Below are 15,181 nucleotides of genomic sequence, written 5' to 3' on the forward strand. Positions count from 1 at the left end.
TTTCTAAGGTACATACACTATTTTCAGCATCTAAGCATAAATCTTCGGCTTCTACCACAGCATTTTCGCAAACATAACCTAATTGTCCTCTAGGGATACATGCTTCTGTGCTAACCGATTGCCACCTATTTTTGGTGTAATCATAACTGGCCCAGACGTTATGGTCTATTGGCCTGACAATGACATCTTGGTGTATTGTCCCTAGAGTGAGGATGGGAAAGATAGCTCTTTCCTCTGCCGCACTAATGGTGAGGACATAAGCTTCAATGTGTTCCTGTTGAGGCTCATAAGTGAAGTTCACTAGTTGCCACCAAGCCTGATGGTCCCTCTCAAATTGTGTAGTGTGATTGTCCTTTAATATTGTTTCCCTTATTTCTTGAGGTAATATACCTGACGTTCCTTCTCTCATTATTCCTGCCGCTACTGATTGCACCCATTGTTGCGTCTGAGAGCATTGGATAGCGAGTGCAATGTCTCTGCTAAGTTCCCCTGTGTAGTCAGCGAGCTTTACAAAATCCTCTGCAGTATGATTTGCTACCATGGTTAGTAATTTCACCACTAGTGATTGTGTTTCAGCTAATGTAAGCATGGATGAACTGAGGGGCATCTTAAGCTTTCCTAAGCTTGATGTGACGGTACTTAATTTGTTTACTAATACCTCTTGATCTATCGTGTTTACTATGCAAATCCGGTGCCAATCCACCCACTTAGATCTCTTTTTGTTCTTCTGTGATGAGACCTTGTCGCTAGCCATGCATTCCATCCCTCAAGGCTTTGCTGTATAAATGGTCGGCAATCCTTTTGCAAATAAGTAATATCGGTGTGAATGTTCATTTGCACCTTTTTCAGGGAATAAGTGGGGTCTAACAATAATTTTAGTTCGTTAGATTTTCTTATCACCTGAGGCCCTATAAGGGTTAGGTTATGTACTGCTTTACATTCCACTGGTAGGGTGGTTTCTTGGGTCGAGTTTACATCGGGATCCGATGGGATCACGCCCACCTCATATGCACCATTACGCTTAGGGAAGAAAGAACCCTGTTTCAGTGTTTTCGATTCCCTTTCACATGTGAACATCATTGCTTGATCTAATCTGAATGCCATCTCACACTGGGCTTTCCCTTCCTTCGGGCCACTAGATGCTACAATTTCTCCCGGAAGATGGAGAAGGGGGTGAGGGTTATAGGTTATGTTTTGGGGACGTAGTTCCCCAAGCGAATCCTCTCTATAAATTACCAAGGTTCGGGGCTGGGACCCGGGTGGATCTCCCCTGAAATCGGCCCACTGACATGAAATTGGGCCCTTATGCTGAGCCCAAATAGTGGGCTTGCCCATCTTCACTGGACTATAGGTGATTATGTCATTTTCAGAGTCTGGGTTTGAGGGTTGAATGGTTAATACTAGTCGCCTCGTTTTTCCTTCTACCAGTCCTTCTACCGGGTCAAGCTCTCGACACCCAACCTGAATCTGGTCTCCCTTGTTCGCTACCATGGAGAGCCGCTCCCATGTTTCACTTGGAAATGGCTGGTTGTTACGTAAGGCATAAACCTCGAAATAGAGTTTCCTCATTCCCAATTCTGGATGGATACACTGGTGTGCCTGAGACCATGGGTCTATTGGGGAAGAGTCTTGGGGAAGAGCTATACTTATCGAGAGTCCAATGATCAGAGTTGTAAAGGTTTGAGGTGGAGTCGGGGTCATGATGTCTGGCTGTCAATTTTGTTTCTTTTGGCGCTCTTGTTGCTGGATGTGAATTTGTTCTACCCGTAAAATAACCTTTTCTAGTTCAGTGTCTAAATCTCTTTGTTTTTTAAAGGGTCCAATTTGGTCACTTGTTAGTGGATGTCGTGGGACAGAAGAATAGCAACGGGTCGATAAAACCTTAGAACGACTAAGTTTCAAACAATATTGTAACCAGCGGTGTACTTTCCAATGGCACCACCCTAATACAATTTGTTCGGGAGCTTCAAACAATTCCCTAGCCTCTAAAATGGGTCTGTTGGCGAATTTCTCTAAGGCTAAATAGTCGTCATTTTCCCTTGCTTCTTTGCAGCTACACTCATAACATTGGAGGTCCAGTAAACAACTTTGTACGTTCCAAAATTTTCTATCACAACCTCCACAAAGAAATCCAATTAGTCCCACACAATTTCTTTCCCCACACCCAAAACACGGCTGATCGTGAATAGGGTCCTGTGGGTCAGGTCCTTGTTGACTGTATGTTTCAACCCACCCTATCCACTGTATTGGCGTGCTACGCAATGCAGCTCTAGCTTCGGCAGAAGCAGCTCTAGCTTCGGCATTAAATTCTGCTATGAGAGATAAAGGTTTTGGCAAAGTCAATGTTAGTTTATGTTGGATTCTCACGTGATCCTGCGGAGACAGCTGACTCAGAAGTCTGTACATCTAGGGCAGGTTTAAGCTCCTTTTGTTTGTTTTCCGGAGCTCTCTTGACCCGTGAATAGTGGATCCACGTAGGTCGTTCCTTGATCCGAACCGCGGTGAAGGTAGTCAGCAGCACTTGGAAAGGTCCCTCCCACTTTTCTTGTAGGGGTTTTCCTAAAAGATTCTTAACATACACCCAATCACCAGGGTTAAACGGATGCAATTTACAATCAGGTTGCTTAGGTTGGTGCTCGATCATCACAGTAGCATTCTTATCAAACTGTTTCCCCACCGCAATTACATAATCGTAAATGTATTAATTACCGATCTGGTCTATGACATCCCCATTTACAACTTGCATAGCATAAGGTCTACCATACAGAATTTCAAAAGGACTTAACTTTTCCTTCGATCTTGGCTTGACTCTCAGTCTCAGCAGAGCAATAGGCAAAGCTTGATACCACTGCAAATTAGTCTCTTGGCATATTTTAGCAATTTGCTGTTTGATAAGATGATTCATCTTTTCCACTTGCCCACTGGCCTGTGGACGGTAGGGTGTGTGCAATTGCCATTTGATTTGTAATGCTTTGCTTATTGCTCTCACTACTTTTGCACAGAAATGTGTACCTCTATCCGAAGAAATGCTCTTCGGTACCCCAAACCGTGGAATAATTTCATTCAACAGTACTCTAGTTACCTCTCTTTCCTTATTTGTCCTACAGGGGAATGCTTCAGGCCACCCAGAAAATGTGTCAGTTAATACCAACAAGTACCGAAACCCCCCTTTTCTTGGGAGTTCAGAAAAATCAATTTGCCATACCTCACCTGGGAATTTACCTCGGCTTATGGCTCCTTGGTGTACTTTGGTTCCTGTATTCGGGTTGTTCTTCAGACACCGTTCACACTGGGACGTAACGTGTTTTATAGTAGTAAATAATTTTGGTCCTGCTATTCTGGTCTGCAAATATTGGTAAAGCGAATCTAGGCCCCAATGGGCCTTCTCATGTTCTGCCTTCACAAACTGCCACATCACGTTTCCTGGTATCACTAACTGTCCTGTTTCTAATTGACCCCAACCATTTTCTAGTATTTTGCCCTTATTCCTTTGAATCCACCTATGATCTGATTCTTGGTAATCTGGCTGGATATTGATATCCAGCTCCCTGGTATTAGGGCCGCTATTTCCGCTTCCCTATTTCTTGCGGCCGCCAATTTAGCTTCTGTATCTGCCTTCCTGTTCCCTATTTCTGGAATAGTATTGCCTTTCAAATGCCCCTTGCAATGCATTATGGCCACCTGTGTTGGGAGTTGGACCGCCTCCAGCAGTCGCAGAACCTCTTCTGCATGTTTGACTGTTTTTCCTTGTGTAGTCAGCAGTCCTCTTTCTTTCCAGATGGCTCCATGAGCATGTACGACAGAAAAGGCATATTTAGAGTCTGTCCATATATTAATTTGCATGTTCTCTGCTAATTCCAGGGCTCGGGTCAGAGCTATCAGCTCTGCCTTTTGAGCTGAAGTCCCTGCAGGCAGGGGGTTTGACTCAATTACCCTTTCTGTAGTGGTGACTGCATAGCCAGCCATTCTTACCCCTTGCTTCACGAAGCTGCTGCCATCCGAAAACCAGTTGTCCGCGCCTTCGAACGGCTCTTCTTTGAGATCTGGGCGACTGGAGTAGACGGCTTCAATTGTTTCCAGGCAGTCATGCTCGATGGGTTCTGCTGGGGCTCTTCCTTCTAAGAATGAAGCTGGGTTCACAATATTAGTTACCTGAATGGTTACATCATCTGATTCAGCCAGGATGGCCTGGTACTTTAAGAATCTGGAAGGCGACAACCAATGGTTGCCTTTCTGTTCCAGCACGGCTGACACAGTGTGGGATACTAACACAGTCACCTTTTGGCCCAGCGTGAGCTTCCTGGCCTCTTCTATGTTAATTATCACTGCGGCCACTGCCCTCAGACAGCCTGGCCATCCTTTACTTACTTCATCCAATCGCTTGGAGAAGTAGGCCACAGCTCTCTTGTGTGGTCCCAACTGCTGGGCTAGGACTCCTAGGGCCATCCCTTGCCGCTCATGGGAAAATAGCCAGAATGGTTTTGACACATCTGGGAGACCTAAGGCTGGTGCTCTCATCAGCTCCCGCTTCAGCCTCTTGAAGGCCCCTTCCGCCTCAGGAGTCCAAACTAGGACATTCTTGGTTTCCTTCAGCAAATCATATAGTGGTTTAGCGAGTATCCCATACTGATAGATCCATAGCCGACACCAACCTGTCATCCCCAGAAAGGCGCGCAGGTCTCTCACCGTCTCTGGTTTGGGCATCTGGCAGATGGCCTCTTTCCTGGCTGCTCCCAGGGATCGCTGTCCTCTGGAGATTTCGTATCCCAGGTACACCACTTCCTTTTGCACCAGTTGTGCTTTCTGTTGAGAGACTCGATATCCACTTAAACCCAGGAAATTCAACAAGGAAATAGTCCATTCAATGCATTCTTCCTCCGTCACTGTCGCTATTAGGAGGTCGTCTACGTACTGCAGGAGGGCGCCATCTCCCGGTGGCCCTTCCCATTGTTCTAATTCTTTGGCTAACTGATTCCCAAAGATTGTGGGCGAGTTAGACCAGCCTTGGGGCAACCGTGTCCAGGTAAGTTGGGTCTTTCTCCCCCTATCTACTGATTCCCACTCAAAGGCAAAAATCCTTTGACTCTCGGGGGCTAAGGGAAGGCAGAAGAATGCGTCTTTCAAATCTAATACAGTGAACCAAGCCAGGATATCCTTTAGCCTAGTTAAAAGTGTATATGGATTAGCAACCACCGGGTGTAATGTCTTGGTTATTTCGTTTACTGCCCTCAGATCCTGAACGAGCCTATACGTTCCATTAGGTTTCTTTACTGGCAAGATCGGTGTATTAAAATCCGATTCACATTCTACCAATAACCCCAGTTCTAAAAACCTTTTGATTATGGGCTCAATTCCCTTTCTGTCTTCTATCCTCAGAGGGTATTGTTTTCTTACCACCGGTCTTGCCCCGACCCTAAGTTCGACAACAATCGGTGTCGCTCGTTTTGATTTTCCAGGTATATCCGTAGCCCATACTAATGGATAAGTCTTGCTCAGGATTCGCTCGAAGTTGTGGTTCTCAGGTTTGGGTTCCACACAACTGATTGTTAGGCTTAGGGCTGTAATCAGTTGTTCATCGTTTACTTGAAATTCCAATTTATCTTTGTTGAACTTTATTATGGCTCCCAGGTTTTCCAATAGGTCTCTTCCCAATAAGGGCTTTGGCGAATTTGGTAAATACAGGAACTGATGAATTCCCATTTGTTTCCCAATTTTGTATTTAATGGGTTTCAAAAAGTAAGCCTTTTCTGGTTGGCCTGTTGCTCCCACAACTTGTACAAATTCATCACTTTTAGGTACCAATTCCTGATTTAAAACCGAAAAAGTTGCTCCCGTATCAATTAAAAAGCTCAATTCCTTTTTACCTTCCCCTAGCTCCATTTTAACCAGTGGGTCTGCTAGGGTACGGCCCACCGGTCCCCGTCATTCACTATCCTGATGTGTGGTGGTGGTAGTGGCCATAAATCTTTCCCTCAGTTGGGGACATTCTCGCCTCCAGTGCCCCATCTGTAGGCAGTGCGCACATTGATTTGGTCCTACCCTAGTGGGGTGGGGCTGGAGTCTTCCTCCCCTTCCCATTGGGTTGCCTCTACCCCTTCCTCGAGTTCCAGGTTCCGGGTAACCTGTCTTCTGAGCTGCCACTGCCACAGCCACCACTCGAGCTATCCTCCTGTCTTCCTTTTTCTTTTCTTCTGCTTCTCTATTATTGTATACCTTCCATGCCTCGTTTAGCAGTGTCTCTAGGTTTTTGTTTGCTGGATGCTCAAGCTTTTGTAACTTCTTCCTGATGTCTGGGTTACTCTGTCCCATCATTAACCCTAGCAAGTGCTGTTTCCCTTCTTCCGTTGCCGGGTCTAGGGGTGTGTATTGTCTCATTGCCGCCCTGAGTCTGTCCAAGAACTCCGATGGGGTCTCATCCTTTCCCTGCCTGATGTTATATAGCACTGACCAGTTGATAGCCTTAGGGATTGCATTACGCAAGCCCATCGCTATCAGTTTCCTATACTGCACTAACTGTTGATAATGATCCGCGTTACCTGGGTCCCATTCTGGCTTACTGCTGGGAAAATTATCTTCTATTCTCCCCGGTAACACTTGAGCATGTTGTCTCCCTGTTTCCAACACAAGCTCCCTTTCTGTATCTGTCAGCTCCGACAGCATCACTTCTATATCCTCCCAATCAATATCTAAATTCTTCGCCATTAGTTCAAATCTCTTTGCTACTCCCTCCGGATTTCTCCTAAAATTTTTTGCTTCATCCCTCCAATTGTTCAAATCACTTGTCAAGAACGGCACCTTTACTCTAGTCTTTTCCCCTACCATTGGCATAATTTGTCGGAGAGGAGCTATCGTATGGTTCCCCTCCTCTCTTCGCTTTGCTTCCCCCCGTGCCACAGATCTGGTATAATACGAGTGACTGGTCCTTGCCCCGGGGTCCTCTTCCTGTGCCTCTATGTCCAGTTCCTCATTTTCACCTCCTATCTCTATTACACAGTCCGTCCGACTCCCGTCCTGGGTCTGTCGTCCCCCTAATATCTGTCGACTCCTATCCTGCCCCGGGCTACTACCCCTCTCGTCCTCTGCTGCTTTCCCATCTCTTTTATCCTCTATCTGTATTATTATACTCAGTCTCTGCGAGTTGTTCTCTGTCTCCTTTTCGCATGTCACATTACCACTCCCCTTACTATATTTTAATTCAGAGACGTCGCCCCCCAATGAGTCGCTCTTGTCCCCAGCCTTTGGTGTGCTGGTTTCCATTCTGCAAACACCAGTCCTTGGTGTGCTAGTTTCCATTCTACAGTCACCCCCATTTCTGGATGTGTTACTATCCCCATATGGACTAAGCTCGGGCGGGCTGCGTGTCTCCCCCCGGCTCTCTACTCCCGACGGACTGCCTTCTTCCCTTTCGAGTTCCAGTCTGGGTGGGCTGTCAGCATAGCTCCCCGACCCCTGTGGGCTACCTGGTTCCTGAGGGCTGCCCTTTCCCTCGCTAATCCCCGATTTTGATGGGCTACCCTCCTCCCAGCCGTTGTCTAGCTTCTGAGGGCTGCATCCAAACTTAGATTTCCACCACTGCTCCAATTCCTTTAATGGGCTAGGATCCCCTTGTTCCTCTTTTGGTCTGGGAAGGGGTCCTTCCCGCCCTGGAGCGAATGGATGGTATTCCCACAAGCTTATTTCGCTCTCCTTTCCACTATCTCTCCTTGTTAACTTGAGACACTGCTGTCCAATACTGCATGCATCACAGCAACGGTCCTTTGACTTCGGACCCTTCTTATCTCTTTCCAAAGCCAATACTAGGGGGTCCTGAGGGGCTACATTAATTCCACATTCCTTTTGCCACTCAGGTTTATTCCTTAGGGTGAAAAACATGTCTGCGTATATTACCTCATCCCATTTATTGAGCCGCCGGAGGAAGAGCATAAGTTGTAAAATGGTATTATAGTTAGTTGTCCCCTCCGGTGGCCATTTTTCTCCGTCATCAAGACGGTACAGGGGCCACCATTGTGTGCAATACTTAAGAAGTGTCTTTTTACTTATGTTTCCCCCTGGAATCCCTCCCAGGTCCTTCCAGTGTTTTAGGATACATCCTAAAGGGGTTTTCATATTTATATCTTTACTCTGTTGGCTTCCCATGGCTATTCTCTGTATTCGTGCTCTTTTCCACAAGTACTATATGCCAATATACCTTAACAGTTCATTCACACAATTTCCATTCGCTTCGTCCAGGAAATGCGGATCGGGACTCCGCTCTCGTTTCGCAGCGATGCTGCGTCTCACTCACTCCACACACACACCCGTACAGTGAAAGGTTCCTACCTTATGGTCTTATGTCAGAACAGACTGTTTTACCGGGTTTGGTCACAAGAGGTCGCCGATAGACCGTGAAATACCGGGTTCCCAAGTTCATGCACATACATTTCCAATCTGTTTACATAGAAAGTAATAAAAGCGTCCCCTATAAGATTTTACAACGGACACATAAAACAAACACATAAAACCATCAATTAACACATCTTTCTCCCGTTCTCAAAGAACAGTAGGCAATCTCCCATACAGCAAAACAAACCAAAGATACCAAGTTCAACTCTTCTCTACCATAACCTAGTCATTTCCTTTTGTACTCTTTTTACGGGACTTTAACCCGTATTTACGGGACTTTAACCCGTGCCGTATTTACGGGACTTTAACCCGAACCGTATTTACGGGACTTTAACCCGTATTTACGGGACTTTAACCCGTAAAATCAGGGATTTTTACCGAGGCGTCCCTCCGGCTTACCCTGCGAGCGGTCACGTCTGACCCTCGTTTCCCAAACAAAGCGCTTTATCCCAAAACCAACAAACAATTCAAATACCTCTTAAAGCCAATAGGCAATTAAAATACCTCTTAATTGAGCAGGAGATGCAGCCAGCGTCCATCCGAGAGCACCGGTCCAGGGAAGGAGCTTCTTCCGACGAAAAGCCGTCAGAGGCGCCCAGAAGACCCCGGCCCCGGACCCGGCTCGGGAGAGGACCCTTAAGGCTTGGATCTCCTGTCTGGTGCCATTCCTCCTGGCTGGCTCGCCAGAAATGATGCCAAATTTTGCCCCAAACAGGCAGAGTGACTGCCTAATCAGACTCAACTTAAGTCAATTAAGCAGGAGGTATTTTTATTAGCGACGCGTCGGAGAAATCACAAAATGGATTTCTAAGTTCACATAGCAAAAGCAAGCCTTATATACATTTTTGGGTATAGGATTACATCAGATCAGATACATAATCATGCATATTCATATGGGGCGTGGTGTAGGCGGAGTGTGGGCGGAGCGTAGGTGGAGACATCTCTTTTGAGGAATTTTCAGGTGGTCGTTCCTGTTGCCTTCATCATAGACGGGGTCTTTCCGATGAGTCTTCCTCTTTAAACTTTTGAACTCATTTCCTAATTTGGTCAATTCCCGGTGTATTTGGCTTAGATCCCGTGGCTTGGCAAAACCCTTAGGGTCGTTTCGACATTGCTGGCTCTAAACCTGCTTAGCCCATTAGTTTCTCCTATACCTATCTCTTCCCCTGTCATGATGCTCTACCTCTTATCTAATTTGTTGCTCTGTTTTCCTAGTGCTGTGCTTTCTCCGTGTGTTCTAGTGCTAGGCCCTTCTTTACATGCCTCTCATTCCATGTTTTAACCCATTACTTCTGGAAGGCTATCTGCTTTAGGGCTTCAGCATCATGGGAACCAAGGAACCGCTGTTGGCAGTATGGAAACTCATGGAACCAGGGCCCTTTGTGGCACTGCAGAACCAACAGAGCTGCTGGACCTTGTCCCCTGGCCCTGCACAGCTCCTTGGGAGGCACGGCAGGAGCAGCACCCTGGGAACCTCAGGAATGCCCCTGTGGGATCCATGGGCACACTGCCAGGAAAAGATGTTCCTGCTCTTGAAGGAAAAGCTGTTAAGAAGGAGCCAAAAGCCAAGTGGAGCAAGATCCTACAGTGACATTTCACTGCCAGCCTTCACAACTTCACCCATGGCTGTTGTAGCTCCTGGATGGGGAATTAAATCATGGCAGGGTCTTTTGTGGGAGCTGCCCTGGCTCAAGGGAGACACTGAGAGAGAAACAGAGCAGGGAAAGAAAGGCAGGAGAGAAAGGAGGCCACAAACACAATCAGCTGAGAAGGTGGCACTCTGAAAAACAAAACTGAACTGATGGAAAATAAATCAGACAGAAATCAATAATTCTTAAAGGTTTATTTAATATTAAAATACATCCCACACACCCAGCCCCACACAATCCCAATCCCACTTCTCCAAATTTGGATGCCACTTCTCCCAATATCCTTCCAACCCCATCTCACCCTGGAGGCTGTGAAATTGAAAAGACGTGGGACTGAGTTTTTCTGAGGTTGAAACAAGCCATTTTGAGGTGGGATTGAAGCCTTTTTGGGGTAAGATTGAGGTGTTTTCAGTGGGACTGAGTCATTCGGAGGTGACAGAACAATCCATTATAACTTCTGGACTGCAAAGTCACGGAGAACACTGTCTGAAATCCCCCAAGAACCCATGAATTCCCCAGAATATGTCTTTAAACCATAAATTCCACCTCAAATAGCTGTGAAACAGTGAGACTTTAAACATCTTTAATCAATTACTTTCTTTTTAGTCCTATGTAAGGTGTTTTTATATGATAAAGACAAATCAGAATAAAATTAGGGCCAAACGAAAAGGATAACCAGCCCAATGTCTTCCCAACACAGATCACTGGGAATGTGGATCACCAGGGCTCTGACCAACATGGGTTTTCCCAAGGGGGCTGAAGCTGGAGCAGGGCACAAAGCTCTTCCTGCAGTTGAGGCATTTTCAGGGCTTCCCTTACCGGTGTCTCCATTAGTGTCTGGTCAAGTGAGAGCTGCTGGAGAAGCTCTTCCCACACTGGAGACATTTGTAGGGCCTCTCCCTGGTGTGGATGCGCCAGTGGGCGACAAGGTGGGAGTTGTGCTTGAAGCTCTTCCTGCAGTCAGGGCAGCGGAAGGGCCTCTCCTCTGTGTGAATTCACTGGTGCTGGAGGAGATGGGAGCTGGTCTGAAAGCTCTTCTGACGCTTGGGGCACTCGTAGGGCCTCTCTCCACTGTGGATCATTTGGTGGATATTAAGTTGGGACCTGCGACTGAAGGTCATCCCACATTCCCAATATCTGTACGGCCTTTCCCCAATGTGGATCCTCTGGTGATGGATCAAGTGGGACTTCTGCTTGAAGCTCTTCCCACATTCCCCGCACTTGTAGGGCCGTTCCATGGCTTGGATCCTCAGGTGGGAGATCAGGTTGGAGCTCTGACAAAAGCTCATCCCACATTCCCCACACTAGTAGGTCCCCTCCCCAGTGTGGATCCACTGGTGCCTGGTGAGGTGGGATTTCAGCTTGAATCCCTTCCCACAGTCAGGGCAGCGAAAGGGCCTCTCCTCTGAGTGAATCTGCTGGTGCAGGAGGAGATTGGAGCTGATCTCAAACCTCTGCTGGCACTGGGGACACTCATAGGGCCTCTTCCCATTGTGGATGCATCGGTGGGTCACGAGACTGGATCTGCAGCTGAAGCCCTTCCCACATTCCCCACACTTGTAGGGCCATTCCCCGGTGTGGATCATCTGGTGGTGGATCAGGTATGAGTTCTTCCTGAAGCTCTTCCCACACTCCAAGCACTGGTAGGGCTTTTCTTCCACGAGGTTCTGCCATGGGGACTTGTCCTCCCTGGTTTCCATCCTCAGCTCCTCTTCTGGGGGAGGAAAGACAAGAGAGGATGAGATTTGCCTCCGTGCCAGAGGGAAGTGGAAGGAGATCCCCCCAGTGCATCCCCAGCAGGACGGCGTTGGCAGCGAGGTTGTCCTGCAGCCAGGGGCCATGCTGGGAAGGGAGATGGAGCAGGAGAGAGGGGGAAAGGGGCTCTGACTTCCTCCTTACCTGCCTGGATGTCCTGGGGCATTGTGTCAGTTTGAAAAGACAGGTGTCTGCCGAGGAAGGCAGGAGCCTCCCTTGAAATGGAAAATGTTAATCCCCTCCCTCGAAATAACAATTTTCAAAATAGGGGGCTGTCAAGTAAAATATATGGGAATAGGAATAACAGTTCTTCAGTGGGAAAATTAAAAATACAAATGCAATAATACTAAAAAAATACCTACAGAGTCAGAATACAACCTGACACCCTGTGGATCAGAGGGTTGGTAGCACTCCCGTTAAATCGTGGCTGCACTGCTCCTGCAGTGACAGGTGTGACTCTGTTGGAGCAGTGAGCCTGTAGAAAGGTTCTACAGAGGAGTTTTCCTCTGAAGGTCCAGTGGGGGTGTCAATCGCTCTGGTCCTCCTCTGGGATCCAGTGGAGCTGAAACCTGCTCTTCTGGGAACCCTGTGGGAGAAAGATGACTCTGTTGTTCACATTCTCAGATTATATCCAGGTAGAAATGCTTGGCTGTCACACACATCTTTTCATAAAAATCCTTTCTTTAGGATTTTTCCCCCTTCTGAGAAGCTGTGACCTCAGGAACAAAATGTAAACAAAGGTTATCTGCTGCTGTGGAATGCAACAGGTGGATGCGTGATTGGTCTTGGGTGAATGTTTGGATTTACTGACCACTCAGGGCAGAGCTGGGTCTCACTCTGTGCTGAGACACAGACCTTTGTTTATTCATTCCTTTTCTATCAGCTTAGCTAGCATTCTGAGAACTTTCTCTGTATTTATTTTTAGTATAGTTATAATGTAATATATATATAATAAAATAATAAATCAAGCCTTCTGAACATGAGGTCAACATTCTCGTCTCCCTCTTCACCCTGAAAAACCCTTGCAAGCCCTGTAATATCAATTGGTGACCCCTCGTTTGAAGAGCAAATCAATTGGTGAGACCCCAGATGAGCAATTGCTGCACTGGGAAAACCTCCAATGTGTGGCATTGATGGTTGCTTCACAGTGACCACAGAAGTGGATTCTAGCCAGGAGCTGAAGAACTGAAGATCCTGATTCGGACAGAGTTCACAGCAAGGCTGACCACAAAGAGAAGCTTCTGAAAAGCCTCCAGGAAGATGTTCGGACAGAGCAGCAGCACCATGGAGCTGGCCAGAGCATGCTGGACTATTTCAAAAGGTACTGTTGGCTTTTTCCCTTCCTGATGATCCTGGCCTTCGCAGGTTATGGCTGCAAAGGTGATGGGGCATTCCCACCAGGGCTGAGGTTCCTTTCTCCCCTTCAGAGGAGAACGTTATTGCCCTCTGGCAAAAATGGGATGAAGAGGATGGAATTCTTGGAATTTTCCTGTCAGAAAGACATTTCTATGAGTTTTTCCGATGGGCAAAACTTTTTGGGCTTTTTATGAATGTGCTGTATGCCCTGGATGTTTTTGTACGGGAGTGCATGGAATCCATTTTCCAAGTCCTTTTGGACCATGGATTCAGACACTCCCGAAGTTACCTAACATTTAAGGAACTTTTTCTGTCTTGGAACGAAGAGCAGTTGTTTTTCCCTGGATTGCTAAATGCAACGGGCAAGCCTCATTTCCCCCATCGCCAGAGGGAAAAGACCCTTTGGAGGGGGATGATCTGCTGGTTCCCAGCCCCCCTGCATCCCGGCAGGGGGGCGAAGTTTCACCGGGAGCTGAAGTATTTTTTACTGCAACTTCTATTGAAGTGAAGGGAGACGACGATCCGATTGATGAGCATCGACTCCCATTTATTGATCAAATCAACCACCTTTTATAACAGTGTTAATTGACTTCATGCATATTGCAAAATTCGAGCTCACTATAGGTTACAGAGAAAACTCTAACCTCTCCTTTTGTTTACAATACCTGTGGTTTGTTTATTGAAAACAGGATCAGTGTTCTCACCTGTCCTGAGGTGATGCTTGTATCCCCATTCATCTGTTCTGTGCCTTTAAGACCGACTCTGAAGAGTAGAAGTTTTGTTTGGGTTTCTCTTATCAGGGACACAGAGACAGGCAGTATACATAGGGCTGTTTTTCACTTCTTGCTTTCAGCTTGCTGCTTTGTTTGCTTGCTCTTCTGCTCTTGCTTCTCCTCCCGCTTTTGCATCTGCTTATTAGCTAGTTCTAGCTAAACAGTCCAAATTCCTTCCCGAACTGTTTCTCCTCTCCTGTTCCTGTGACCATCTCGAACCTGCTCTGGACTGGGACCTGGGAACACCGAAGTTTCGGCTGCAGCAGCTGCCCCAGCGCCGGAGGGACTGAGAACAGAGCAACCACCCCCGAAAGAGACTTTCTGATTTTGTCATCTTTCTCAGAGCGGTGTCATCGGGTATTGTTCATTTTGTGTGCTGGGGGGTGCTGTGCCTGAAATAAACAGGTTCTTTCCACCTCTCTCCAAGGAATTTTTTCCCGAACCGGTTGGGGGGAGGGGCCGTGTGGGTTTTGCTTTCTGGAGGGGCCCTTCTTTGCAGATTCTTTTACAAATTTGCCCTAAACCAGGACAAAATATTGGTGCCCAAACGTGAGGCTTGAGAGAGAGTGGAAAAACCCTGTTTTGACTGCATTTTGGTTGCTATTCCTCTGTGTTCATTTAAATCAGCTAATAACCATGCTTTTTGAATTCATAATGTCTATTAGGGTGAAGATTTGCATGCATTTCTGGTCCCTAGGGTTTTTTGAGATTTCAGTACCTCTCTGGTCCCTAGGTTTATTTTCTTATCCAGAAATAGCTTTAGTATTTGCCCCTAATACGTAGTTTTTACATCAGAGGGACAGTGACCAGAGTAGCTATCCTGCTGGGCTTGGTGGCAATAATGTGCAAGAAGTTTATAAACATGCTAGCGTCTGCTCCAGGTATGGTTCATGGCTATGGTTATGCATCCAGTTGGTTGCAGGAGGAGCAGGAGGGAATGAGGTTTTTCAGCCCCTGCTTTCCTCCTTCTCCTATGAATCAGTTGCATCACTAGTGAAGGATGTTCAGTTTCCCCTCAATGTTAAAGAAACCATCTTCCTGGTATTCAATCTGGTAACCTTCCTGTATACAGCCTGCTGCTTCTCTAGAATGAGGGCTGAGATTTCTAGACGGGCTGATGAGGCCCCTGACTCAGGAGTAAACCCCGGTGTGGAAAATCCTAAGTGGTGTGGGAAATGGGAGGATATGGGCCAAATCCTGAAGGAATTCTCTGACCCTATAGTCTGGGATTTTCCCCATGAACAAATTCAGAACCCAGCTGAGGTG

The sequence above is a fragment of the Melospiza melodia genome, unplaced genomic scaffold, assembly GCF_035770615.1.
Source record: "Melospiza melodia melodia isolate bMelMel2 unplaced genomic scaffold, bMelMel2.pri scaffold_55, whole genome shotgun sequence".
Lineage (NCBI taxonomy): Eukaryota > Metazoa > Chordata > Aves > Passeriformes > Passerellidae > Melospiza > Melospiza melodia.